Raw genomic sequence first — 27,280 nt, 5'->3', positions numbered from 1 at the left:
GAATAGAGAAGAATAGAGTGCCTAACGCAGTGCCCTAGATTCTACGACCTTTCTTCTACGTCACTCCACACACACACACACACACACACACCATCTTCAACAATCCCAACATCCACGAGAGGAGGACCTATCCGAATCGTTTCAAATTATTCGTACACCGTACACGTCACACCTTCGTCCAGCGAACAAAATTATCCGAGAGATCTATCGAGCCCGCGAGCAGCTGTAAAAGCCTCCTCCCTGAGATCACTTGGTCGATTTCGATCCCCCCCCCCCCTCCCTCTCTGTATCGTCCGAATGATTCGGCCAATCGGATCGGTGGCCTCGAGAGGATAAAAAAAAATTCAATTTGCCGGCTGTCCAGGCTGACGAGGATGAGCTGGAGATTACGTTCAGTCTTTCGTGCAAATTCGCCACCCCGGGACAGGCGGCCGGGGCCGAACAGATCATCCTAGATAAAGGAGGAGCGATCCTCGGGATAATATTAGGCCCGGCCACGGCGCACGACATGCAGACGTCTCGGAGATATGTTCCCCACGCGCTTCACATACGCCCAGACGGTGAATGCCGACTGGGACGAGTGTCCCTCGACAAGGGAGTTCTTTAAATTCTACCCCGACAAGAATTCCTCGGCGAAAGCGATCTTTGAATCTGCGTGCAACGAAACCGTCGTGTTTATTCTGGCGAGCGGGTTTGTGAAGTTGATCGATGAGTGAAAGAAGCAACGAAAGGGAGATCTTAGGCTTAGGAGAGCTTTGAGGGCTTTGGACTGGGCATGAGGACTCGTCGAGTTCTTCTGTATTTTATTGTTCGAGTATTATCGAATCTTTCGGCGAGGGTAGGTGGTTCTTTAAGCGGATCTACATGTTGGAATGAGTATCGTATGTTTGGAAACTTTAGTTTAGGAGTGACGATTCAAGTGGCGTGGGGCGGTGATGAGGTAGAACACTCTGTGGGTAGTATTCGGTAATGTAGAATCCTCGGTCGATAGGACTCGGTAACGTAGAATTCTCTGTCGATATGGCTCGGTAATGTAGAACCCTCTGTCGGTAGTACGGAGTAACGTGGAATCCTCTGTCGATAAAGCTCGGTAATGTGGAACCCTCTGTCGGTAGTATTGAGTGATTTAGAACCCTCTATCGATATGGCTCGGTAACGCAGAACATTCTTCAGCTCCGCTACTAACGTAGAAGACTCCTTTGATAAATTGAAGTAGATCCCAGAATTCAAAATCCTCCCAATACACTCTCAGTCCCCAAAATTTGAAAACACGAAAGACTGCAAATATATCGATCCTTTCCTGACGGGACACCCAATATAACACGGAGTACAGCGAAAGGGGAGATCCTCGGCGAAACAAAGTGTAACGCCGCAACACACGAACGAGTACCAGCGTCGTGACTTCGCTGCGTACACGCCCCTTAATCGAATTTAACGGACGCGTTATTAAAACGCGTCACGACGGTGCCGTTCGGACGTCGAAACCCCTCGATGAAACGCTGTTCAGCGTCCTGACGGGAATATCGGTTCGAATTACCCGATCCGTTCACGTTCGTTCACCGTGTCCCTTTTCGGCCGTGCTCGCAACATCACCGCCGCGGTGAACGTCTTCCTGGAAGAACAAACGGCGGATTTCGATTGAAATCATCGCTCACGTGCGCGCGTATGCGTGTGCAGGACGAGGATCGGGAAGGAGGGCAGGTAAACTGAATTCAGTGACTGGCAGCGAGCGAGTGGCAGCACAAAAGGGCTGCTAATTTGGCGAGGTGCTTCGTAACCGAGGAGAAGACGTCGGAGTCTTTTCAGTCGGTGATCAAAGAAGGGGAGCGAAGAGGGTTATTTTCGTGCGACGCCGTGAAAAACCTGTCGACATGCGCCGGAAACGCGACCTTTTTTCGGGATCCTTTCACGGCACGGGGATGAACCGTCCTAGATTGTCCGTCGAGTAGCCATTCGCGGTCTCTCAAAGGGTTCTATGTTTGATGAGTGAGAAAGATCTTGGTTGTATTTTGTGGATGTTGGTTCAATTTTATAAAAGGAAGCGTTCAGTTAGGTCGTTGCCTAGAGATCGAGGCTACTTCTATAAAAAGAATTGGATTAATTTTAACGAAGCTGTAGGTACAGAATTTCTACCCGAGAACACCTCCTTTCTACCAAAGAGACTCCGTCACGTTCGAATATTTCTCGGCACGTCCATGGCTCGGTGTAACGATAGGTGTCCACTTGAGAATTTTATTCTGGACAGTCGCTATCAAGTGCAAAACTCTCTAGCAAGCGCGGGCACCGAGAGTGAAAGAGTTCTTTCACATGGACACGTGTGACGCACTCTTGCTAACACACTCTCGAGCAACCTTCCGTTATTCACGTCAAAAACCGAGGACTAGATTCTTTGGCGAGTCGAAACACGTTTCATTCGCTATGCCTCACACGCAGGCACTCCGTCACGCACCGATGGTGCATTTTATCAATAAATGCCGATAATACGGAGGAGTTACGGACAGACTGTTTTCCATTACCAACGGACAGATAAACTTCGGCAAGCCTTACCGGTAAAGTACCCTGTCTTATCTTCTTCCTTTCCTCCTGGTCCTTCGAGTCTCTCCACTGTCTCTCCACTGTCTCTCCTCTACAAAACCTCATCCATCAAAGCCTCGTGAACCAAGAACTCAACCACCTGTAAATTCCCATCAGGAACAGCGACTAAACAACGCTACTCCGAACGAGATTATCCCCCCATCGAGTGGACAATCCAATCATTCACCAGGAAGTTCCTCGAGGGAGCCCATCATGGAGAACGAATTCGTAGAACCGACTTCGTTAGCCGGTGCTATTGTTCGAGGAGTTAACGGAGCAGAAGTTGCCCTCGAAACCTGGTGCAGGCTCGAGTCCCGAGCGAGGAGTTCTGTACGAAGTCGTTACCTGCGTGGCCAGGTCGAATTAGACGTAGCACGGCCAATCAGCGGCTCGACGGTGTTCGTTCGTCCTCTAATTGCATCTAATTAGATCGGAAGGCCGTGTTGTCGGTGGTCGGTGTTGATCGCGGTAGCAGCAGGTCGTCCTGTCGATCGTCCCTCGAATTAGATTACCACTCGGTGCTTTTAATCGGTCGTACACACTCCTGGAACCGGCGTTAATTGAAAGCTCGAACAGGCAGCTACGGTTATACGCGCGACGCGGTTTCCAGGCCATCTCGGCGAGTTTCTTTCCTCCGTCGAGGAACCTGGCCGAGCTCGCTCGCGACGGATGGGTACGTTTCAGCGATGCCCCCGCTGGTCGGTGGCCTTTAAATATCACCGATGAGACCCTGCGATTAGGAGACCTCTTTCGTGGCCTGAAATTCCTCTGGTCCTTCGATCATTTCCCACTCCGAGGCTCTTGGGCAACGCCAGGCCTCATCTGGATCGCAATTTGGACCAAGTGGGAGGTTGCGGTTAAGGATTATTCCATCTGCACCTCGTATTTATCCACGTTACGAAATCGTTATAAATCTAAGCGTAATGGATCTTTGATTAAAGTCGATCGAATCATTTGACGCAGCTCAAGGCAAAAGAGCTCGATTAGCACGGAAAAAGGGGCGACGAATATAGCGGAGCGTTGTAACGCGGACACGGTCGTGTATCGGGTGATCTCCGGGTTCCTTGGATCATATTTATCGAAACAGTTTCGTTGTCAGGCGCCATGGAACGCGGCTGAGCATAAAAAGGTCCCCCTGATTTATCACGGTGGGGTTCACAGGCGTCGCGGTGACTCGACGAGGGTTTTCAGGTTTCTCCGGCCGGTGGCGAGGACGCAGAAATTCCCTCCCTGCCGGCTTTTTTCGCGCCGATCTCTATGGTCTACTCGTGTTATATCGAATAGCACGAGTCGTTCGCGGTGTTCCTGATCGCACGGTGTCCCTTACAATCGCCGTACAACGAGGCTCGCGCCATGCTTCAGCGAGCCCCGTACGCGCTCGCTTGGCTATCTGTCGGACTTCATTAAGAGGGTCATATACCACTCTCGGCGTGGAAGGTCGCTCGACGGTACAGTTCGGAGCTTTTCTGATTGTGCTCGCCGACGAACCCGAGAGAAACGTACGGTCAAGCTTTTTGACCCCGCCGCTCCTGTTAATTCCGCCCGTTGGGCGATTTATCGCGCGTTTGTGCGCGACGCGGATGAATCGAGGAGTTCCTGGACGCCACGGTGGGTCTAAAAGACTGCCGCGAGGGAGAACGAAGATCTCGAAATGGAATTAAACCCTCCAAAATTGAAGGACAATTGGAGTAGAATACTTATTTCATTAGGATTAGGACCATGTACTTTACGATATGCAATGCTTTTCTAAAAGAACCCATACCGGATTTAGTGTCACGTGAGACTAAAGCCCTCGAAATGGAATCAAACCCCTCTAAAATTCGGAGGAAATTGGAGTGGAATACTTATTTCATCCATGGTATCGCGATTGCGACCCTATACTCTACGATATCCCAGTGCCTTTCTAACAGATCTCGTACCGGATTTAGTTCGACCTCCGCACGATTCCTCGTCGCAAAAGGCCAACTCCGATTCGACCGGCTCGCTTTGCTCCTCTTTTCACCGCCACTTCGCGTCTGCCTTCCAAGCTCCCTCGGCCCTTAACTCTTCCGCTCGAGTTTCCACGCGTCTAACGTTTCCTCCCGTCGCGTTCCTTCCTCCCTTCCGCGCTTCTCGTGCTCGAACGATCTCCGAACCTCCGGTTCCGTCTCAATCGCGATGGACGAGCACGCGAATTTCGCGTTCGTGTGTAAATCGTGCGTTAACGGGGATCCGCGGCCTGTCCTCCCCTCGCCGCTCGGAAATCGATATTTTATCGAAGCCGGCACGTATCGGTGTCGTTCCTGGATTCTGGGTGGTCAGAATTCTTCGGCACGCTTAAGAAAAATTCTCCACCGGACGCGTTACAGGACCCTCCTGGACAACGACGGGCGAAAGCGACTCCGGGGTTGAAGTATTTACGGTCTCGTCGAGACAATGCTCACGCACCGCGGATCCTCGGCCGCAACGCGGCTCCTCCACGGTTCTTTACCTCGCTACCTTGTCCAGGCTCTGGCTCGACACGCGGCGAAGAAAAAAAAATGGCCGACGTCGCGAGCCGCCTTCCGGTTCGCCGTTTAAGGCAAATATCCGACCGCTTCGGGCGGTTCGCTACCGAGAGGTCGTTACTTTTGCGGCTTAGACCGCAAGGTCGCCGTTGTCCTCGCGGACCTCGGCAAAACTTGACATTTTATGGAACGAACGTACCGGCTGGCGATTTATTATTCGCGCGACCTGGAGGGTGAGGGAAGGAGGAACAATGGAGTGGGGGACAATGAGACGATTAGTGTGGGACACGTTATTAGTTAAGAGCGAGAAGTTCGATGAAGGAGGAGAAAAAGGAGTAAGAGGAGATGGAGAATGGGACAAGAAACGCAACAGTTTGGAAAGGTGCGGACAGTTTAAGAGGCTTGGTAAAATGTGGAATGTGGATTCTAGCTCTATTCTAATTTCATTTCCCTGTGAGATTAAAATTTGTCATCGTTCCTCGAACCTTCAGAAATCTCACCTGCATTCGATAAAATTTCAAAGTCGCAATTTCTAAGAGAAACAGAATACAGCATTGATCTCTCTAGCTCAACAGACAACGGTTCGAACGTCAGCCATTTAAATATCCTCAGAGCAACAGAAATCGGTAACTCGTGGGAAGCAAAGCTGACCCGGTTCTCCAGCGTCCTAATGGCCACTCGCGGTCGCTCGACAGGCCCCATTACAGCCGTCCAACAATTCAGAAACGTATATTACTCGTCGAAACATCCGCGAAAGAGCTCGCAGTCGGTCTGGGAACATCGTGCGGTGAAAATATTTTCATTAGCTACGCGGACGTCCGAAGATCGAGGGGAGAATCGAAGTTCAATGGCAAAAGGAAAAAAGGTGGAAGCGGCGAATGGCGCCGACTAGATAAAAGCGCGGGAACCCCCCTTCGGTTGTCGTTCCATTTCCACGCTCGGGGACGTGGAAACGATGGCTGGTCGAAGTCAGAGGAAGAATCAAGGAGACCATTATCCGATGTAGCAAGCATTCAGCCGACCAAGCCCCCATTACCATTTATCCTGGCAGCCCTCGAGTGCCGGAATCGGAATTCGTACTTTTGCGGAGAACGTACCGAGCTGAAATTTATAATAACAAGCAGGCCTCCTTGTTCCAGGGATCGTAATCGGTATCCTGGATTGCGAAGGATGCGCGTCGATGCGAATGAATCCCGAGAGAAAGTTTCCAGTACAATACGCCTTTTATCGTCTTTTATCCGGACCGATGGGGGGGAGAGAGAGAGAGAGAGAGGAGGGAGCTCGAAAACCGCTCGTTTAAATCTCGATCGACGATTCGAGTAATTTCCGTTTTCTCGAACGCGCCTAGGCGCGAGGATTCCTCTAGGCGATTCTAATGCTCCTTTTCTGGGACTTGCCATTGTGTTCAGGAGGTGCACCCAACTTCGGCTCTTCGGAAAAAGCGAAATTCCTGAAGAGTCGTTGCTCTGCCAGGCCAGTGACTCGACCCGGGGTGGGGGAGAGGGGGGGGGTGGTGGTGTTTATGTAATTAGGATTCGGCAAAGACTCTTCGAGGAACGCTGCTGGTCTCTTGCACGCAGAGTTGAGTAAATCTAGGATGGGGTACTCTATCTATTTTGTTACCCTTTATCCTAGGTGTAGATCATTTGTAACAGTCTAGTTGGATACAGATTCTACCAAATCCAGCTCCATAGATCCGAACGTATCAACTATTAGTTCTACTGTCTACCTTCGGAAACACCTTCCGGAAGTAGACTGTTTCACGCTAGCCCACTAGATAAGACCTATGTCCAAGATTTAGGATTAACCCCCCCCTTCGCAGCCCAATTCAATCACAATTCACCCTCTCGAAGGCCCGTGGAATTAAAACGGCCATCGCGATTCGACGTTCCTAACAAATTGCATTCCTGCGTCGATTCGCCTAACCGATCCAGCCAAGAGGTCGAAAGAAGAAAAGCAAAAGGGGCCCCAGCGAGAATGAGGAAACGCGCGCGGACAATTAACGACGAGATCCGTGAACGACGGTTTTTACCACGTTCCATCCTGTAGCGGGATCCAGCGGCGGGTAATCCTCCGTCTTTCGTTCTCGGGGGCGATCCTCGAAGGGGATATCGCCCGCGGACACGCCATCGTGAAAAAAAAAAAAAAAAAGAGACCGACGAGAAAGCACCGCAGCGGAGAATTTATCGAGGAGCGCGCGAAAGTGCGTCCGCGAAGAGGAGACCACTTCGTCTTTATGATTCCTCCGTGACGGACAGCTATGCCGAGCGTCCCGGTCGTCGATAGATCATAGAACTGTTACGGGCTGTCGTCGATGATCATTCTTGGACGCACGATGGCGGACAGCACCTTGCGAGACTGATTAACGCGCTAACGAGGACGTGCTTGATGGCGCGAACTCGCAGTCCAGGTTGAGGATCGGGGATTTGTTAGGATAGGAAAGACTTTTGCTTGCGTGACAGGAAGACGATATGAAGATTCATGGTTTTGAGAGTAATCGTCGTGACAGTAAGAATTTGCCAAACGTGGGTGGTGCTTTTTGTTACGGGGCTCGCGAAGGCTGTCTACTACGTATGACAGGGTATGTTTGGTCGTTTTTGCGAAGATCTTTATTTTTAATTATTGTACACGAGCTAAATTCAAGTAGGTATTGTAGAGTGCATAAATGCAGATGTAGCTTTCATCTAACGGTATATAAAATTAATAAGAGGGAGTAGCGCAAAAATATTCGTCAGTAATGTTACAAATTTATGTACTAGCATTAATTCTTAGGACTTAGGTCGCTGGATATTCGAAGACACGTATTTGGAATTGTTAAACTTGCAATATGATTAATTTATTCAGCACACTAATGGTAGTAGTGAATATCAGGTGAGATGGCCAGCCCTTCATCGCCATAATCACCGGTGTTTGCTCAATGGATACTTCGTCAAAGTTAGCTTCCCGAAGCATCGCTCATCGCTCACTTTCTACTCCAAAGACCGCATTCGCACGAAATCTGTCTTCCCCGTTAAATAACCGTGAGCTAAGTTCATCCTTTCCATCAAACGCTCTAATACATACCCGCGCGCCTGGGAAAAGTCCCGCATCTTTTAGCCCCGCGACTTTCTTGACGTCGAGCCGGCGCAGGTCGATACTAAGCACCCGGCGTCGATCACTGTCACGCTTTATACTTTGTTGCGATTCACGTATCTCTCCTGGCCGACATTTTTGTTTACTCTTCAGCCTCCCGATGAGATATCGTGACGAAGCGTATCTTCTGCAACGCATCGGCTATCGCGAACAATCCGACCGAAAGTCGCGGCTCGAATCGGTCCAGTTGTTTTCCAGATTCAACACTTGCGATCTCTGTTGTTCTCTTAGACAAAATCCACGTCGAGTACTCCACGGTCAGCAGCTTCTCTAGGAAGATCTAAATTCAACAAACTGCTTGTCGAATGTTTGAAATTTAATATTCTATGTTATATGGCTTCAGTTTCCTCTCTCGTGAACTCCGACATGGACCAACTGAAGAGTAGTTATTTCCTCCAACAGAGTCTTTATAATCTATAACAAACCGTCCATCGAAAGTCTGAAATTGGTACACTTTTCTCTTCCTCGGACTCCAACATGTCCAGTGATTTTCTTCCATCCCTCGATGGGAATCCTCATGAAGGATCGAAATGGTACCCGAGTTTCTTTGTTCATCGTCACCAAAGATAGGTCGTCCGTGGAACGTCTAAAACAGTCTGGCTTCCACCGTCGGTTAACAGATCACTCTCCCATCCCTTCGGGTTCTTCGAATGGTCATCTCCTACCCTGCAATCAAGTTCCCGAGACCATGTTCGCCATCGTCCGTGGATGCTGATAAACAGTCCTCGAACGTCTCGCAATATCTCGAAACCGAGGAGATTATTGCAATTTGCACCGGGCTAAGAAGTAGCTGACGAAGTCGTGCGTCTGGTTACCGTCCCTGTGTTCCGAGGATTAGGGTCCATTAATTCCATAAATCACATCGTTCTCCGTTGTTGATGGTTGCGCTACGTACCGCGTTAGCTGTTACCTTCGTCTCTGGGATCGAGGAGGAGTCCAGATACCCGGCGAGATGGCCCCGTCGTCATCATCGGTCAGAGCCGGAACACGCTCGTTCTCTCTGCGGTGGAAACAAGAAACGCCGGTCTTGTTCCTGGTAATCGGGTGCATATAGTTGGAAAACGCTCGGGGTTATGTTGCCTCGGCATCGTCTGCTCGGTGGGGAAAAAAAAACCGCCTGGAGTTGTTCCGCTCCTCCCTTCGATCACGAAAGTTACTTATTACGGTACGAGAGCGAAGACGGAGATGAATTAACGTCGGAATCGATCGGGGTTAGGGCTATGTGCGAGTGTCGGTGTCGGACACCGCTGGATCTAGGTTACACTTGACCCGAGTTCAAGTGGATCTGGGCTACGAGATTAGATAGACCTAGATTGCGTTGGACCCGCGTTGAATTCGACGCGGTTACAATGGACCTAGATTGACCCCAGCTGGATCTACGTGGACTGTACTAGACCTACATCGAGGGGGTGTAGTTACGTAGACCCATTATCCTCGAGCAGGCAATTATCGGAGTGTTTAAGAAACGGGGGTATGGAAACTTTGGTGTATGGTCGAGATTCGAGTGAATTGTTTGAACGTTTTGGATAATTCGGTATGTAGAGCACTTGCGAATTACGTCCCGATTCTAATTACCAATTCTAATTCTACCGTCCGGTCCCTTGCAAACACCGTTTACGACGACGACATGAAAATCCCTCTCGAGAAACACCGAAATCGACCAAGACAATCGGTCGCGAGGCGTCCAGCGCGGCACTAACAGAGGGAACGGGCGAGGAAATTGATGAACGTCCAGAACGGCTAGGGCTGGCGTTTAAAATCGCATCTAAATACAATCAAAAATATATTACACGGCACGGTGCGTACCTGGACGCGTGTTTTCCCGGCTGTGGCGGGAAATAAGTCGCCGGTGATCAATCGAAGGGCCGAGGGACACGCGAGGGGGAGGCTGAGGACGAGATGCGGCTCCGTTCCGCGGTTGGTGCACCGGTCTTAATACGCTGCACCCGATTCGCCCTGGCAAACGAGATATTAAGTGGCGCAGGGTAAAATATCGCGGACGCGCCAATTAGGCTACATTGAAACGCGTCGGGCCACGCAAAAAGCTGAGCCTGGTCTCACCGTGAAATCAGAGATGAGCAAAGTTACTATTTTTATTTGGATTCAAATATATTCGTCTGGATAACAATGGACTCCTGAATCTGGTGATGATTATTTTCGTGGATCGTTCATTGAGAATGATTACAGTATTTCTACGAATAAAGTAGCTCGTATCTTCCTACCGAACACGAGGAGCAATGAAAAAAAAATTACATTCGAATCGGATGAAGGTAGAACGAGTTATGGGGAGATCGCAAACATACAGATTTTGAATTTTATTTTGCAAGACGCCTGGAACCTGACTCCTCTTGGTGGCAAGGTTGGAACCATGGCGCGTTAAAGCGTCGTTAAAGTGTCGTTAAAGTATCGCCGTCGATTAATGCCAGCACGCGAATCGAACGACGGGGACCAGTGTTTCCCAATGTTCCTCCAACGCTCTGTTTAGAACGCCACATGGACCAACGTCTAATCCGCCGATACCGTTTCTCATTTGCCACCCGTGGCGTCTAAAAATTTTATCGAGCACATGTTCCCGGTAATGAACGTAATGGATGACGCTAATCGCGCGTTGCATCAATCCTAGCTTCGCGTAGGTGTTACATATGGAGACGACGTTTGATGGAGCGTGGATCCTGGATGCCTAATCGAACGAAAGTACTTACGGTACCGTTCTTCCGTGTATTTTTAGAAGGGATGCGAGATGCTTTCGTTACGAAGGAAAACGAATTTCCATTGGCGTAATTTAATTATTCACGGATGTAGAAAGTACCCAGCCGCTCTTGAGCTACGAAGGGCGAGTCCGAAACAAAAATGAAAAAACTCAGCCTGGCAAGCATTGATACAAATCGCAGGTAGTTGAACGAATTATAGGAAACTACCAGGCGAGCGTGATTCCGTTCGGTGGTTCGATATCGAGGCAAATTCAATATCGAGAATCGAGCTAATGGGCAGTGGATTAACTATGAGCAATGATACCCGCGGTACGACTCCATTACAGAAATTAATCGTCCGTCGGGCGGACGGTGCAAATCGCTTTGGTAATCAGTAATCGCCAAGATGCGTCCAGGTTCGCTCTCTCCGCGTGCCAGGATCTCCTTTCTCCTTTTCTCTTCAGCATTGTCCAATCCTCCGACTCGCTTTCTCTTATCCTTGGTCCACGCGCGCATTACTTGGAACAGTGCTTCCCAACTGACGGTTTCTCGCACCACTTCCGATCCCTGCAGGTGGTCTTCGAGTTTAACACGCGTTCCCTTCGATTTCGTCGGTCTCGAAAGCTGATACAGGATATTAGCGATGAAGATCCGAAGATCGATTCTTCGCGCTTATACGAATCGAAAAGTACTTTTCCATTTTGAAAACGAAGGCTTCGTTGTCGAGATACGAGCAGTTGAAGCTCTCACGCAGTGGCGCGATCAGCTGACTGGGATATGGATGGCGCGCGCCGGAGTCGCAACGGTAAACTTGAATCGTTTATATCTAGGTAGCGAAGCTTTGGATCGCGAAGCAGTAAAGGACTTTTCTATGCTTTTTGTCGGGTATATTTGTAAATCCTAGGCGCGGTGTATCCAAGATCGAGTGTAGCACGAGTATCAAGATAAATTTGGACTCGATATCTATAGGACGCCGATGCTCCAAAGGCACTCGATCACCAATAATAATTTCTGTACCCTTCGGTTTACGACGTAGCAATTTTTCTGTAAACTCTCCAAGTTTCGTCTCGACTACACTCGCATCATCGATGGTTTCTTCCACGCAGATGCTCCGATCGCGTAGCCCACGGATAGGTGACGCAACCAGACGCGTAAGAAGATGAAAACGAGCGGCGGGATTCGCACGACATTTGCTCGGCGAGCCTCGGAGCTATTTAGTCGAGCCGATCGGCCAGGAAGAGAAGATTCCCTGGCTCTGCTCGCGACGTAACTATCTCCGATTGCGTAACGGTGAAAATAGAGGACTGGCTGTGTCACGATCCGGGCAAGAGGAGTCGTCGTTGTTGCAGGTGCTCTCCTCGGATCCAGATGAATCACGGTTGGAACAACGAGCCGACACGCGATACACGCTCGCTAACGATTCGAAGTCATCGCGAATTCGCGCGCCGTTGCGCAACGGACCGACTTTTGTCCTCCCGTGCGTGTATACAAGGTGCTCCCAGAAACAGGGACCGGATGTCCTATGAAAGGAGACGAGGGAATTTGAAACTGATATTATTTTAGGGAATACTTTCAGGCGGGTGTCTTTGTTTGAGGTTTCCTCTTGAGAACGTTATTCTCGTATAATTGATATCGTTGCTTGCAAGAATTTCTCGAGATAAATTATTTTAAATTGGCGATAGATTATTTGATTCTAATCATATTTTTCTTTTTTGTTGCAGGTACGTACATCCCACTGTCACCGATCTTCCCACCAGTGGTAGCTTTAGGGGCAATTCCTGCCCTTACTCAAAGTACTGATGAGAGAAAAGCTCCATTTCCTACTAGGAAGTCCAAGACCTGATCTCACTAATAAATCCTACTAATAAATCCTACTAATAAATCCAATAAGAAACTTCATAATTTCATGTTCTGTACAATTTCCAACTCCTTACTCTTGTTCCTCGCCTATCCCCATCGATCCTCGAGTAGCAATCGCGTGTTGCCCTCGGATCCTCGACGAAACGCTCTCAAAGTCCCCTTCCGACGTCTTCCGCATCCCCCGAGCGCGAAAAAAACGCGGTAATTCCCGAGTAGCCGGCAAGAAAGCAGAATTCCACGGGTTCCTCTTTCTCAGCCGCGGATTTCCTGCTACGCCCGGACAGTTTCGCCGGAAAGGCGATCGTCGGCGGTGCGTTACGCCGCGTGGAAATCGTTGTTCCCGGTTTCCACCGCGGCCAAGCAACTCGGGGAGTATTTTTTTGCCGCGATGCTTGGCAGGCCTGGCCGGTAACCGTGATCGAAGACGGGGCCCTCTTCTTTGCCGAGAATCACGGGGAACGGAGGGACGCCCCGACGTTGGAGAAAACAGGACAGAGGCGCTTCTGCTACGGATAGGTTCGAAGATAGGTAGCGCGAACCGCGTGGCAGTAGGTAGACTACCAACAGTCCCGGGGCAAGAAACTAGCTGGAATAATAATTTACAGTAGGTACTCTTTGCCCGTGCTCCGAGGGCTCCTCCACCTTGGCTCCTCGACTTCTTCCTTCTAGCTCCTAGACTTCTTCTCGACTTCTCTTCGCGCTTCCTTCGCCTTTTTTTCGCTCATCTCGAGCTGCTATAGCGAGATCCAAGAGTATCGGTCGGCCAGGGTCAGCCAATAATACAGATAGGCGAGGTGGAAAAAGGAATTTTTGGTAGGCAACGTTCTGCGTTAGGAAGTGTTGCATCGAGGAGGAAGTTGGAGAGGGTATCTAATACTTTGCAGGGCTCTCTGGTATTTACCACTCAATGGACTAAATAAATAGAGATTACGAGTACCATCTACGAATCCAAAGAAACTCCAGAGTTCACCGTGCAGAAGTGTCCAGTTTCCTAATTTCCGGTGAAACCCACCCACTTTTCCATTCATTCAGAGTAGACTTGTCCCTGCTTGACCTCGGTGGACCAATATTTGTGAACCCTACTCTATAGTGTTCCATGCCTCGATGGTTGTTGCAGAGCAATTCCATATTAGGAGTCGCGGTGCTCGGTCTACCGCGATGCGCCGGCTATTGAGACGTAGTTACCCTTACTTATCCTATTGGTGCGGCCGACAGGAACGATCCTGGCAAGAAGAGGACGAACCGGGGAGTATCGACGCACTTCGGGGAGAGAACCTTCGGGCTTTGTTTCGCACCAACCGATCTCGCCAACGATTTTCCACTCGTGCGTTTCTGGACGCTTCCTGGTTGGTTCTCTAATGCTTGCAAGCTTGGTTTCCTGGGATGGAGGATTTGCTTTTTAAACCTGGAAAGAGCACAGGCCCTGTTTTCAGTGAAAGTTAGTATTCACCTAAACAAATTTCCATCTTGGAGGAAAATAGTGGGTATACTTGAAGAGGTTCCTTAAGAACGGAAATGATTTTTCGCGAAGTAACCTAGATCTTTTAAATTCGCTTGGCTCGAACACAGGACGTTTTGGTACGTCAACGGGAAAGTTGGCTCGAACCGTGTATATAATCTTCGCCTTTATTTTATTTAAACAATCGCAGACATTCTTCCACGGCCCTCGCGACGCCGACGTACGGAACAACGGTCCTGTCCCATCCCCGACGCATAATTATATACGCGGGCCGCGAGTGGTTGCGCAAGGCATGGGCGAGGCCATCGCATAGAATATTCAAGTCTCTCAAGTTTCTTCTAGTAGTAAATATTGTTATGCTAAGTGCAGTCGTTGTCACGCCTTTCTTCTCCGCTGCAGGGCTCCTCTTCGTTGTCTCGGCTCTTTTCTCGCCTCCCTTGCGACGTTTTCTCTCTCTTCCCACCAGATATCTTCCTTCCGGATGGTTTAAAGGGCGCGGGGGAGGAGGCCAGACTGACATTTCAATTTGTAATTCTCGTCGAGAGTCTCGCTGACGTCCCCCCCTCTATTCAAGACGAGCGTGAAGTATTCTTTAGAAATTCTTCGATTTTTAGCTAAACTCCTCCGCGCGATGTCTTCTAGGGAGGATTGAAATCCCACCCATGGAGTAGAGACCAAATTGAAGTCAGCCGAGTTGTCAGACTCGAGACTTAAATACGTTAGATTTCAATTTCCGAGGCGTTAAAACTAATCGTTACCGTTGCCAACTCTGTGACAGGACTAGGATGACTCGATATTGGGATACACCCTTTACTTACGCACATTTCCATATTCCAGCCGTCCCGTTTCTTATTCCTCTCATTTCGTGTTTCTTATTTGTTTGCGTTGCGCCAACGGGGTGTTCCCCGTTAAACTAATAAGCGAACCATTTCGCCATAAATCTCCGGACGACTATAATTCAAGCGGGGTAGCGAAAACGAGGCTGGCGGCAGTCGGTTCGAAATTACTATTCTCGATGGCGGACTGTTATCCCAGCGTCCCTGGACACCGAAATCGAGCCTTGTCCGTCGACAGTTAAACGAACAGTCAAAAGTGCCAGGCTGCCATTTTCTTATCGACGGTTTCCGATCGGCGACGGCGGAAATCAGTTTCTGATCTCCAATCGATCCGCGGCGAGGCCGATCCCTATCGGCGCGGTTTCTTCGACCCCCGTAACGATCCTTCATCTCGCGCCCAGAGAAGGAGAGACAGCGGAAAAACGACGATGCGGCGAACGTTTCGTCATTTACATTCTCGCCGTGTAATTACCGATAAGAGTCAACCGTGCTCCCGACGCTGGCAACAAAGTCGCTGGTAATAATAGTAATTATCCTAGGGTTCGAGTTATACTTTCCCTGGGACACGACTCTTCTGCTGGGAAATTAATCGAGCTGGATCTCTCTTTCCCGGCTGCTCTTGGCGAAATTTAATGCGAGTCGAGTGCAACCGATTCCGAAGGTGCTTTCGCGGGGGGTGGATGCGTGTCAGGGTCTGGTTTGTTGTGAAATTTGACGGGATGACTTTTATACCTAGGGTTCTGTCTGTTTGCGTCCGTATGGAGGTATGTGTGCAAGTTTGACTTTGTGTATTTTAGGAGTGGTCGTTCTTTCGTTTAAAACTCTGTGTATCGACTCCTGTGTATAGAATTTTGTGTATTCGGATGTGTTCGATGCCTATTTATAAGTATGCCTGCAAGTTGTGCCCTGTTTGGCTTCGTATATCTCAGGAATGATCCATCAGAAAATCACGAAACTTGGTATATCGACTCCTGTGTATAAAATTCTATGCATTCGGATATGTTCATGCCTGTTTCTAAGTATGCATGCAAGTTGTGCCCTGTTTGGCTTCGTATATCTCAGGAATGATCCATCGGAAAATCACGAAACTTGCCACAATGGCTTCCCCTGCATTTAACCGTAATTCACGAAAAAAATGTAATCTTCCTTCGACCAGTACTGCAAACTCCTATCCAACGGGCATCGAAAGGGAGAAAATTCGCTGCTTTCTAAACCGAGACCGAGAAAGTTTCGCGACAACGTCGGCTGGTTTTTCTCGGAGCCGGGGCCGATCGTGCGCAACGAGGATCGATTCCTGGGAATCGATCGTCGCGACGATCGGGTTCGCGAGTATTTTCACTTATCACGTACAACGACGACGGGGTCGAGGCGACGGGAGTCGCGCGAATCCGCGGAGGCTTCTCGCAATTAGAAAGTACGCGCGTATTTGCGCGTAATCGTCCCCGCGAGATAATATCGGGAAGCTGGTTTCGCAACCGTCGGTACGTGTGTTATCCTCCTTTGTGCGCGGAGAGCTAATGGCGAAATTACAATGGGCCCTGGAGGAGCGGCGACGATCGATCGATAAGTCGAGCCAACCGTCCCCCGTTGTCTGTTATTAAACGTACGTTGGACGTCGCGTCGGTAGGTGAAACGAGGCTTCTTGGCTGGGATAACCTGCAATTGAATTGTTCCCCTATGCACAGAGGGGCGGGAGGGGGTTGGTTGAAACGCGGAGACAAATCGACGCCCACGAATAGGGAGTTTTCAGGGTTTCCTTTGCGGACTCAATCTCGAGGAAAGGAAGCTCGATAAAAAGAAGCACGGTACGAGCCGACAGTACTCAGTCGATTTTGTTTCCTCGCATTTTAGAGCACTCGCACCCCCGCATCGCTACTTTCTTCTTTGTTTGCGAGGCACTTAGCGACTGGGAGCAGCTGGAAGCCGTGGATTAAAATTCCAGTGGCAAGAGCCTATCGACTCATTTGCATAAAAATAAGTGGACGTGTCTGGGAATGCATAACTCATTCTCAAAAATATTATTCCCTTTCTACTTGTGTGTTGCAAGTGCTGTCGACGATAGGTCATATTGATACACTGTCGCTGATAAGGAATCGCAGGTCACTCAGGTGTATTTTGCACGATTCTGATTACGAATTCGGAGAAGTTTATTCGGGACATGAACTATTACAAAGAACATTGAAATCGTTGAATATTCACGAGGCCATCAATAAGGCACGTATCTTTTGGCTCCCATTGAAAACGCTCAGTCCTCGATCGAACAACCGTAGTAGTCGATATCGATTAATGAAAGCGAGATAACAGTAGCCATTCGGTCGCATAAGAGGCCTAAAAAAACATACTCGAGTGTTTTTATCATGCGACTCCAATATCTGTAGCGATTAGTCGCAAACAATTAACGCGAGCTCATCGTTTATTATCTAAAATAGTACGTATTATTATGAATGTATTGCATAGTTACTCCATTTACAAAAACAACAGACTAATACCACTCAAATTTGGCTGAAGCTTAAAATACACACGTGGACGAGGAACCTAGGAATCGGTAAGCAGCGACTCGTCGTAGACAGCACGAGGTATCGAGTCGCCAACGGGGAAACGATCGCGTACTTAGGCTACAAACGGGCTCGGAGCGAGTGAAAGTCACGCGTTACGTCAAGCGTCGAAAGACACCGAAAAACTTGAACGCGTGTAAAAACTCGCGAGTGTAAAGCTGTCCACGTGGGTAATCGCACATTGCGCACGATTGCGCAACAACGGCGTTACACGCTGGCAAACGCGGGCAGGTACCTTCGGGACAGGCACTAGCGATCGACAATTACCGGCGTCCAATCGTTGCTGTCTCGCGTCAACGTTCATCGTTGTTCCATCGCAACGATAAATCTATTAGCGCCATTTCGGGACAATTGCTGCTATCTCGTTTGAGATCGGGATTGATTTTCTTTATTTTCTAGAATGTAGCGATATGCTTATAGTTCAGAACGAAAGGACCAGGAATTTGTATCTGTACTCGAAGATCAATGGAATAATCTTGTATCGCGATCGCTTTTGCAATCGATGCTGCAACCTACCCCCAGTCAACAGAAACCGTAACTTGCATCAGCTGTTTGCCTTGGTTATCTGCGGCCTTCTGAAAAATCAATCCGTTAGGAGCTCTGATAAGCCAATCGCGAAATCGACGAGACTCGTCATTCATGGATATCCAGAAGTTGTCGAGGTTCCCAGAAGTTGTCGATTCCAATCGCGGTTGACCGGATGCGGGGTACTTACAGCCACCGTTAACGATAGGAATTCCATTAAACACCGACTTAGGCGTAATCTCATCGCGATTTATTTTAATTTCCGGGTAGAGTGATCAAGGGAGGCTAGGGAAGGAGGGAGGGGAATGCTGGTTTTATCGTCGTCGATAATTAAACGCGCCAATCCAGCGCGATAATTCCGATCCGTGGATCGTAAAACTCTCGCAAACGATCCGTTACGTTCGATCCTTTAATTGCGATTCTTGACGTTCGTACCGTCGTCGATTCTCGTCGCATACCGTACTATACGAGCTCGACTAATCGAACCGGCTATCGTATCCGCGTTCGTCTCTCCACTCGCGATATTATAGATCCTCGGCTATCCGTCGATGGCTAAATTTTCATCGATTATTCACGGCTGCGGTTTTGCTTCTTCGTTCCAATCATCGTTTTGCTCGATGATACTCTAGCCGTTATGCAACGGTCGAACGTGGAGAGGCACCTCTGTAGAATTTATTTAAGAAATCCTGCGGGATTTGCGTGGTGGCGTAGTCGAGAAAGAAATAATTTTTTCTTGGTGTAATTGGCCCAGTAACTTCTTGGATCGGACACTGATGCTATCAAACAGGCCTAAAAGAAAGGAAATTATAAAAAGGAATTTATACAATAACAATATTGAATTTAAGGAAATATTTTCTTTGACTACAATAATAATGTATTTCCTCTCGAGTAATAACAGGAGTCGAAGAAACTCGAGCCTAAGCAGAGCCACCGCTACAAATTTGAATGCCAGTGGTAGAGGAAGTGTTAAACGATTTATGCTGAATAATATTTGCAAGGGGAGGTATTCGTTCACTTCCCACGAGCTTCGACCGCGTATCGGAGCCCCCTAAGGATAGGATCGTAATTATATTAGCAAGCCGTGACAGTTGCACTGTGAATTATTCATTTCATTTCATTTCCCCTCGGCCCCCACCTCCTCTGAATTTTCGTAGGCGCGAACGACTTCATAGAGGATACTTTGCACGACCAGTTCTATCCAGCCGCGAGGCTGGCCGTGATTAATTCGCTCCATCAGTCTTTGAATCATTCAGCCCACTCTTCGGCAAACAGAACTCCGATTGCGTCGATACGGGAGCCTACGAAACAACCCTCCTTATTCATTGAACGCTCGATCAACGTCTAATGAAACTTCTAAATCGATTCTAACAATGCCTCTGTATCTTTCTATTTCAATTTCCAGTCCCTTTCAATTTTCGTGGGACGAGCTATCGATTGGTGATCTATTCGAGGCGTGTGCATCGAGTCACTCGCGATTAATCTGCTCGTGACCCGTTCGAATACTCAAAAGCGACTCTCTTGGAAACAAAACTTTGCGAAAACATTTTCTCGCGAAGATTTATCATATTTTCACTTGTACGACAGGATATCTTTATGATTCATAGAATTAAGAGCAGGTCTGCATTGAATTCGTTAAGCTGTATTTTTAATTTTGGGGGTATAAATTCCATTTCCTCTTAGATCCCAGGATTTCTGAACAGCTTAACTTTTAGATCTCAGGACTTTCGAACAGTTCAACCCTTAGACCCCCGAACAGCCTAACTTTTAGATCTCAACACTCTTGAACGGTCCAACTCTTTGACCCCAAGACTCCTAAACAGTCCAACCCTTAAATCTCAGGACTCCTGAACACTCTAACCCTGTGCCACTCAACTCTCCCGATTCAACTCTAGCTCTTGTAGTAGTGGCAATTTCTCCGATCCCCAACGAAACTATCAACTTTCCCATTCGCTGTTATGTCTAGGGTAGACTTGACCCTAGTTGACCTCGCTTGACCAATATTTGTCAACTCCGGTACCCAAGCCATGTTAAGAACTTTTTTCTCTCTGGGATCTAAGAACTTATTTCCTTCTGCTCGGATTTAACATAGCACAACCAATAGGTTCAACACGTACCCCCAGTCCTGACAGACGGAATTCGAGGGCCTGGGCCCCAGATACGCAAGTCCCAAAGGTCGATTCATCGACTCGTTGGGCCATGTCGCAGCAATTACGCCCACGATAGCCTTGGCGGCGGCCAGTTTAATTTCTCGTCGATTGTCTAAGCGTTCGTTTCTCGCGCCAATAAATTAGATTCCGCGAGCGTTCTGCGCGCTCGTTGGACCGTACACGTGTTGTTCAGAGGGGGAGGAGAGGGCAAACGCGAGCCCGGTTCGGCGCGGAGCGGAGCGTAGTCGGGCTGGCATGGCGTGGGACGAGCGCATTGTTCGAACCGACGACGGCTTCGACGATATACGCCCGGGAATAAAGAGTACCGGTTAGTTTTCATGGTTGCTGCCACCATAAACGCCAAACGCTATTTGCGGATTATAATTTGTGCCCCGATAATGAAGTATAATAAAGCGCCGCGTGGGATAGAGCGTCGTCTATCCTGGGAGAAAGCGACGCTCTCCCTCGCTTCCTTCCTCCATCTTCGTCCCCTTTCAGGGGTTCTTCTGATAGAAAATTCCGGGTTTTCGGGGGGGAATATTGCCTTAGAGTCTTGTACTTGGAATTGTTGGTGTCTGGAATGTGTTAAGAAAGGTATCGGAGTGTTGGCAGCGAAATATATAATATAGAACAAGTCTCGATGGTTAAGTCTCGATAGATACTCTAAATTTCAGCGAACGGCGAGTATGCACCCTGGTGGCGCCAACACTCGCCGTGTGCTGAAATTGTCGCGACATTCTGGCTTGAATGGGTTCTTCGATAATTTCGAATGGGAAAAGCTTTCTGAATCTACTTTGATCGAATCCAGGCACGTGTTCGCCAGTGTTTGCTGCCCTCTAAGTGAAGGGAACAGGATGAATTAATGGTCAGACAGAGTTTGATAGGAATTCGAGCCGACGCGACAGTGATCCCTTTGGCGACATGACGAACCACCACATCCTCTTTATTCTTCGACAAGAGACACCGGGCGTCTCGGGTTTCAAAGTTTTCGGGCGAAAGTGGCCAGTCTTGTTTGGGGATTCTGCGGTTTCCGCGACACGGAAATCGATATATCGCGACCAAAAGGAAGAAAGCCCTACGACGGTTCAGCGTCGGCCGGGAAGCATTAGAGGCGATTGGATTTCTCAGGGAACGGACAAGAGCAATCCGAGGGCCAGACTGTATTTATACGAAGTTTGTACATACTGTGCAGATATTGAAAAGATGGATGGCGGGTCCGATTGTGGAAGTTCCGACAGCCTCGAACGACCGTTTCGCTTCTCACGTTCTCGCGACTCTGTCGAAAGACGAAAAGGCAAAAAACGTGTCGGTGGGAGGGACGGTTCCGCCCTAACGATATCGAGTTTCTGGTCTAGCGACAGTAGCGTTAATTACTCGTTGCCTGGCGCTAGTTACATCCGCAACGGTGTGCGCGTTTATTTCCAAGAACGAGTCGCGATTACGTAAAGGCCGATTCCCAGCGAGTCTTTTCGTGAACCATCCACGCGAGATTGGATAAACTCCTGACAAAATCGTATTCCGCGACCTCTAAGTTTAAATGAAATTAACATCGAGTTCTTCAATCCCTTCAGACCCGACGCCCACAATCGAGGAGACAACATTTTATTTGTGCACACGAAGAAAGACCAATATTAATTTTAGTTAACTCTAAAAATTAAATTACATTTGTACGAGCAAAAAAATTCAGGTCTGAAAGGGTTAACTTGTAGCCATGCCATTTGATATTGGAACTACGTTGCAATCAAGTGTCGATGTTACGATTATCTCTAACCGTTAAATACGAAGTTTTATCAGGTACAGAGTTTCATAATTTTACTCGGCAACGCTCGAAAATTGCGTTTAAAAAAATGGAGAGCACAGGAGCCTACCCCCATTAATATTAATTACTCTTTCCGAGGAGACGAGGAATAGGAAAGGAGAAAGGTATAATAGGAGCACGTTCCTCGCGTGCGTTGCGTACGATATTTACATTGTAACGGGTAGCCCGTGTCGACGACCCCGTATCTTCGGTTATACATTCTTACTCGTCGAACTGCTAATGCGATACTCCTAATTAGTGTAACGAGCCACGCATACTTTATTGTGCTGATTTACTACTATAATTACGTTTCCACCTATACGCTGACTTTTCGAGCGCGACGCTATTCTTCTCAGAGTGTGCCAACACTTTGTGCGCCGCGGAATAGAAATTAGCATATTTCGAGTGAAAAAATACAACAGCTATTATTAGGTGCATCAGATTTTTTTCGGGGGTAAACATGGGTTCACTTCGCTTTGTAACGAATAAGTTATTATCAAGTTTTTGTGCTTTTTATTATCGACAGTAATTACAATTATAAAAAATTGAACGTCCACATGTCCAAGGGCGCGAAGAGGTTGAAGTCGAACGAAACGTAATCTCCTTTCACAGTTTGTTCAGTCTTCTCATCGAAGTTGTCCAGAGAAATGGCAGCCCAACTAGAAGTCGAAACGCTAACCGATCGGCACGTTCAGCTCATAAATAAGAGATTGCGCGGCGGGGAAAAATGCGGGTTTCTTCGTTGTCGAAGGAAGTTCTCTCGTTCAGCTGGGTGCAACGATCCCGTGTTGTTCAGAAATGGCATTTCAGCTGGCGTTGCATGTACACCTGCGCAACGCGGCCGCGCGAGCGTGAGCGCGGGCATCTAGCGCGCCGCGAACCGCCGCGGCTACTCGTTAAAATACACCTGATTACCGAACATTACCGTGCCGAGGGGGTAATGATCGCAGCGCTTGCACGTAATAGAAATCGTTCGAGCCCAGCGAGACGAGAGACGCTCGCCAACCGTCGAAAAACGTCCCGCGTTTCAACCTTTCCGTAATGGGTCGAAACACAGATACGTGAGGGATTTGGGCTCTTTAGCGGACAAGTATTAGGTCGAGGAACAGTCTTGACTTGACTGGCTCGAAACACTGATATCTTCAGAGTCTCAGGTTCGTGTCTCTCATTCTTTGATCCTTCCGAAGCTTTTATCTTTGCAGAGCTTTGTATCTCTGAACATTGGGATTCTCGGAGACTCGGATCTTTGGGTCTTTTGGTTCTTGGTTCTCCTGAATTTTTTGATCTTTGGATCTCTGGATCTTTCGCTTCTTTAGAATCGCAAGATCTCTAAATGTTCAGGCTTTCTAATACTTAGTCTTCTAACTCTTTGAGCTTTGGCCCTTGGAATCCTTGAATCCTTGAGTCCTCGAATTTTTAATTCTTTAGACCTCGAAACCGTCTAGCCTCCTCGCTTTCTGACCATTGATCGTGATTTATCCCAGACTCTCCCCCCTTTTCAGCTCTATTCCCCGCCCCGTCAGCCGACAAAAGCATCAGGATTCTCTGGAATGAGAAAGTGCATGCTCGCGATTACGGTGGCCGCACGATATTGACCCTGATAGTCACGCAATGCCATTTGAAATTTAATTGAAACATTCTTACGCGTTACCGATTCAATCCTCTGGAAATCTGGACGTCTGACCGCCAATTAGCGCAGGACACGTCGGACAGGGAACAGGTAGAGAGTTTCGTGTTCCACGATCAATATAATATCGCTCGTTGTAAACTGAAACATAAATTACTTCCTCGCTGAGTAATTGCAAAAGTACGCGAGTGAAAGTGAGTCTCGATTACCACGTGGATTCGCCTTTCCTTTACTTTTCGAACACGAAGTACAGCATTGCGACTACTCGAATGTGTTGTAGTCTAATTGGATGATTAATAATATTAGGTAGATTGGAAAGTAATGTCGTTTCTTTTACATTAAATCCAAACAAATAATGATAAATTTTGACAAATTTTGATAAATTTCTATTTTTATCAACAGCCTCTTGCCATCTAGTGTGCAAATTTTCAATGCCAGATCGATAAAAATCAATGCCCTGACGAGTGATAGACAAATATTTAAAATTGCAGAAACGACATTAGTTTCCAGTCCACCTAATATATATATATATATATTACTGTTGATATTTTATATTAAATCTTGGAAAATATAGCAATTGTTTCGTTAGGAGTCCTCCCTAAGTCCTCGCAGAATTAGCATCCTAGAGACAGCAGCAACCATTCCTTTTAATCGTCGGTTTGGTATTAGAATTACAGCGACAACCGTTCGATTACTCGAGAAAAATTCGCCTAGTCGCAGCCCCGCACGTAGTCGTCATCGCGACACGCCCATGAGAGCAACCAGGAAGCGTTGGCTACGTGTGCAGGGTCCCTGGCAATCCAACGTAACGCGTTTACGCAGCCACGTAGGTTATGCGTGTGTACGAAGAGCCAGCAGCCTCTATTTCCACCGTGCCGCGTTCGCCATTCGAGATCGCGTATTGGACATCGCTAGCATTCCATCCGCCGCGGCATATGAATATACATACCTGAACGCACGGCCGAGATCGACGGATGGATCCTCCCGGCACGCTACTCTCGATAGAAGATCGTTCGAATACCTCCTGAGAGAAAGAGTTAAGGGAAATCGAAGAAGCTCGTCGTACAGGTCGAACGAAAGCGCGTGGTCAATGTTTCGATTTCGAACCGGGATTGGTAGCGATTTTCGTCTCGGACTTGGGTAGGAACGTTTCTAGTCGAATGCATCGGCTCAGAGACGCTTTGTTTTTCTTTTCTGGGTAATCCTTGAATTTTCTCGCCCCAAAAATTCCTTTCTTTCCCCAAATGCAGTAGTTTCAATTTCTACCAAATAAAATTTTCTTTATGGTCGTTTTGGACTCGAATAGAAACGTTACTTGTCGAATGCATTGGCTCATCGATGCTTTGTTTCTTTTTCTGAGAAACAGTACCTACCCCGATTCACTTGAAAGCGGGGTAGGCAGCGACTTTAATTCCAAACTGAGATAGGTAGCTTAATCCTTGGAATTATTGCTCCAAAACTTCCTTCCTTTCCTAAATGCAGTAGATTCAATTTCTACTAAATAAAATTTTCTTTATGGTCATCAGTTCGCTTGAAAGCGGGGTAGGCAGCGACTCTAATTCCAAACTGAGACACGTAGCTTAATCCTTGGAATTATTGCTCCAAAACTTCCTTCCTTTCCCAAACGCAGTAGTTGCAACCTTTACTAAATCAAATTTTCCTTTCTATATCTCACCAATCGACTTGGAACCGAGTTAAGTAGCCATTTTTGCTACATGCACCTAGTTTTTCCCACGCTCCATAGCTAGAATCCTCCATATATCTTTCGCTTGTTCTCCTACAAATACAATTCGTCGTTGTAGCCACCCGAGCCACCATTCTTTCCACTCCACACGCATTCGCAAGGATCTCGTAGTCTCCACCAAGTTATCTCCAGGAAGCCGTGCACGAAGGCCCCGAGCCAGACCAGTCCGACAGCCCCGACACAATGTTCGGTTTTCCAAAGACTAATCGTTCGGAGGTTCGCGATGACTGATCGACCGAGAAAGTCAGCCACCCAGTAGGAACTCACGAGTTTCACCATAGCGCGTTGCTCCTTATTCTCCTGGCTCGACCCCCGAGATTATCATTAAGACGTTCCCTAGCATGGATGCTCCTAGCTCAGCGAGAGGATAAGAGATAGATGACGCACCGGAGGAGGGCGAAGACGATTACCAGGGACGACCGAGGGAAGACGAAGAGGCCCTCGCCTCCGTTCCTACTCGGCAAATAGCTAACGACGGGATTAAATGAAACTCACTTAACCCCGGACAAACGGACGGTTCTTCCCTGGAAAACGTTCTCCGGCGACAAAGCCTGCCGACACAACAATGGATTTCAATAACTTCCGCGTTAATTACGGTGAATGGGGAACACTGTCGTTTTCGATCCTCGACTTCTGCAGGCCCCTTAGCCGCCAGTGGCAGCTGCTCGTTTAGGAGCAGGGATAATGGCTGGAAGCACTTTTCATGGAGAATCGTGGATTCCAGAAACTGAGGACCCATGTGAGCCCGATCGACGTCGTCGATCTTCCTATTATTATTACAGTTGACGGGTGTAATAGAATGACGCGGTACAGATGGCTATACTCTCAGATTCTTGGAGAGCCTCTTCTACTACTTGTACGTTGATAATTGCTTAAGGAATTCAAGACGAACAGAGTTGCTTGCTAGGATTTTGAGACACGTGAGATCTGGGATCTTGGATTTTGAGACACGATGAGTCTTCGAGGGATTTCTGTTCGTAGCAGGTGGTCTTTTTGCAGTCAATCGTCTTCCTATTATTACAGACATAGATGGCTATACTCTCAGCTTCTTGGAGAGCCTCTTCTGCTACTTGTACATCGAAAATTGTTCAAGGAACTCGAGATGTGAACGGAATTGCTCGCTTGGATTTTGTGACACGAGAGATCCTCTTCTTCGAGGGATTTCTGTCGATAGCAGATGGTCTTTTTGGAGTGGGTATCGAGCCTCAAGCACTCTTCGTGTAGATTCCAGAAACTGAAAGCCTTGCCGGACAGTACATCGTTTAATTATTGGAAAGGTCCAATGGACCGAGGTTGGAATAGCTTAGAATTCGAAATGGAATTAGAAAATTGTTTAATCGACGTGAGACATGGACATATATTAAACGTTCTATTATGAGGGTGTTGCAATCTTCCAGAGTCCACCTGCTGAAAGAGATCCGAACTTAGTAACTCAATGCTTCCGTGAATGTAGAATAAATATTCAGACTTCAGGGGACATTCTGAAAATGAACGTACAATAGGATTCGATCATTGAACAGTAAATGAACTTCCCAGCGCCGGCAGCAATAAAAATCGAGAATGTGTGCACAGGTGTTAAGTAATAACGACTTCGTACGTGGAACACAATGGATCCGTGTAATTATCGATTGCGTCGGACACACGACGTCTCCGTAGAAAGTCAGATTAGTGTGGGAACGTGAGAAATGAGAGACATTAGATGGGATCGATATATTATTCAACAACGCTCCATTCTCGTTTCCACGAATACTCTCGCACACGCGTCATCGTTTCCTGTGACACTTTCCTTGCGAATCGGTCTCCCTAACATTCCATTCGAGCCAAGAAATCGCGCTAACGGCAAACGC

At 48.0% G+C, this 27,280-nt stretch overlaps 1 protein-coding gene and 1 long non-coding RNA gene across 7 annotated transcripts in view; one reads left to right on the top strand and one right to left on the bottom strand.

Annotated features, from left to right (window-relative positions):
- LOC128892257 (protein outspread) overlaps positions 1-27,280 on the top strand; it is a 191,485-nt gene that overhangs the window by 124,591 nt on the left and 39,614 nt on the right. The gene's annotated exons all lie outside the window — the stretch shown is intronic.
- On the bottom strand, positions 8,472-11,016 carry LOC128892276 (uncharacterized). Its single transcript, XR_008461037.1, has 3 exons — positions 10,895-11,016; positions 9,088-9,330; positions 8,472-9,012 (listed from the first exon to the last, which is right to left on the bottom strand). It is a non-coding gene; the product is annotated as an uncharacterized LOC128892276 (long non-coding RNA).

This window comes from Hylaeus anthracinus, unplaced genomic scaffold (assembly GCF_026225885.1).
Source record: "Hylaeus anthracinus isolate JK02 unplaced genomic scaffold, UHH_iyHylAnth1.0_haploid 12002, whole genome shotgun sequence".
Classification (NCBI taxonomy): Eukaryota; Metazoa; Arthropoda; class Insecta; order Hymenoptera; family Colletidae; genus Hylaeus; species Hylaeus anthracinus.
This window is presented reverse-complemented; position numbering and strand designations above follow the sequence as displayed.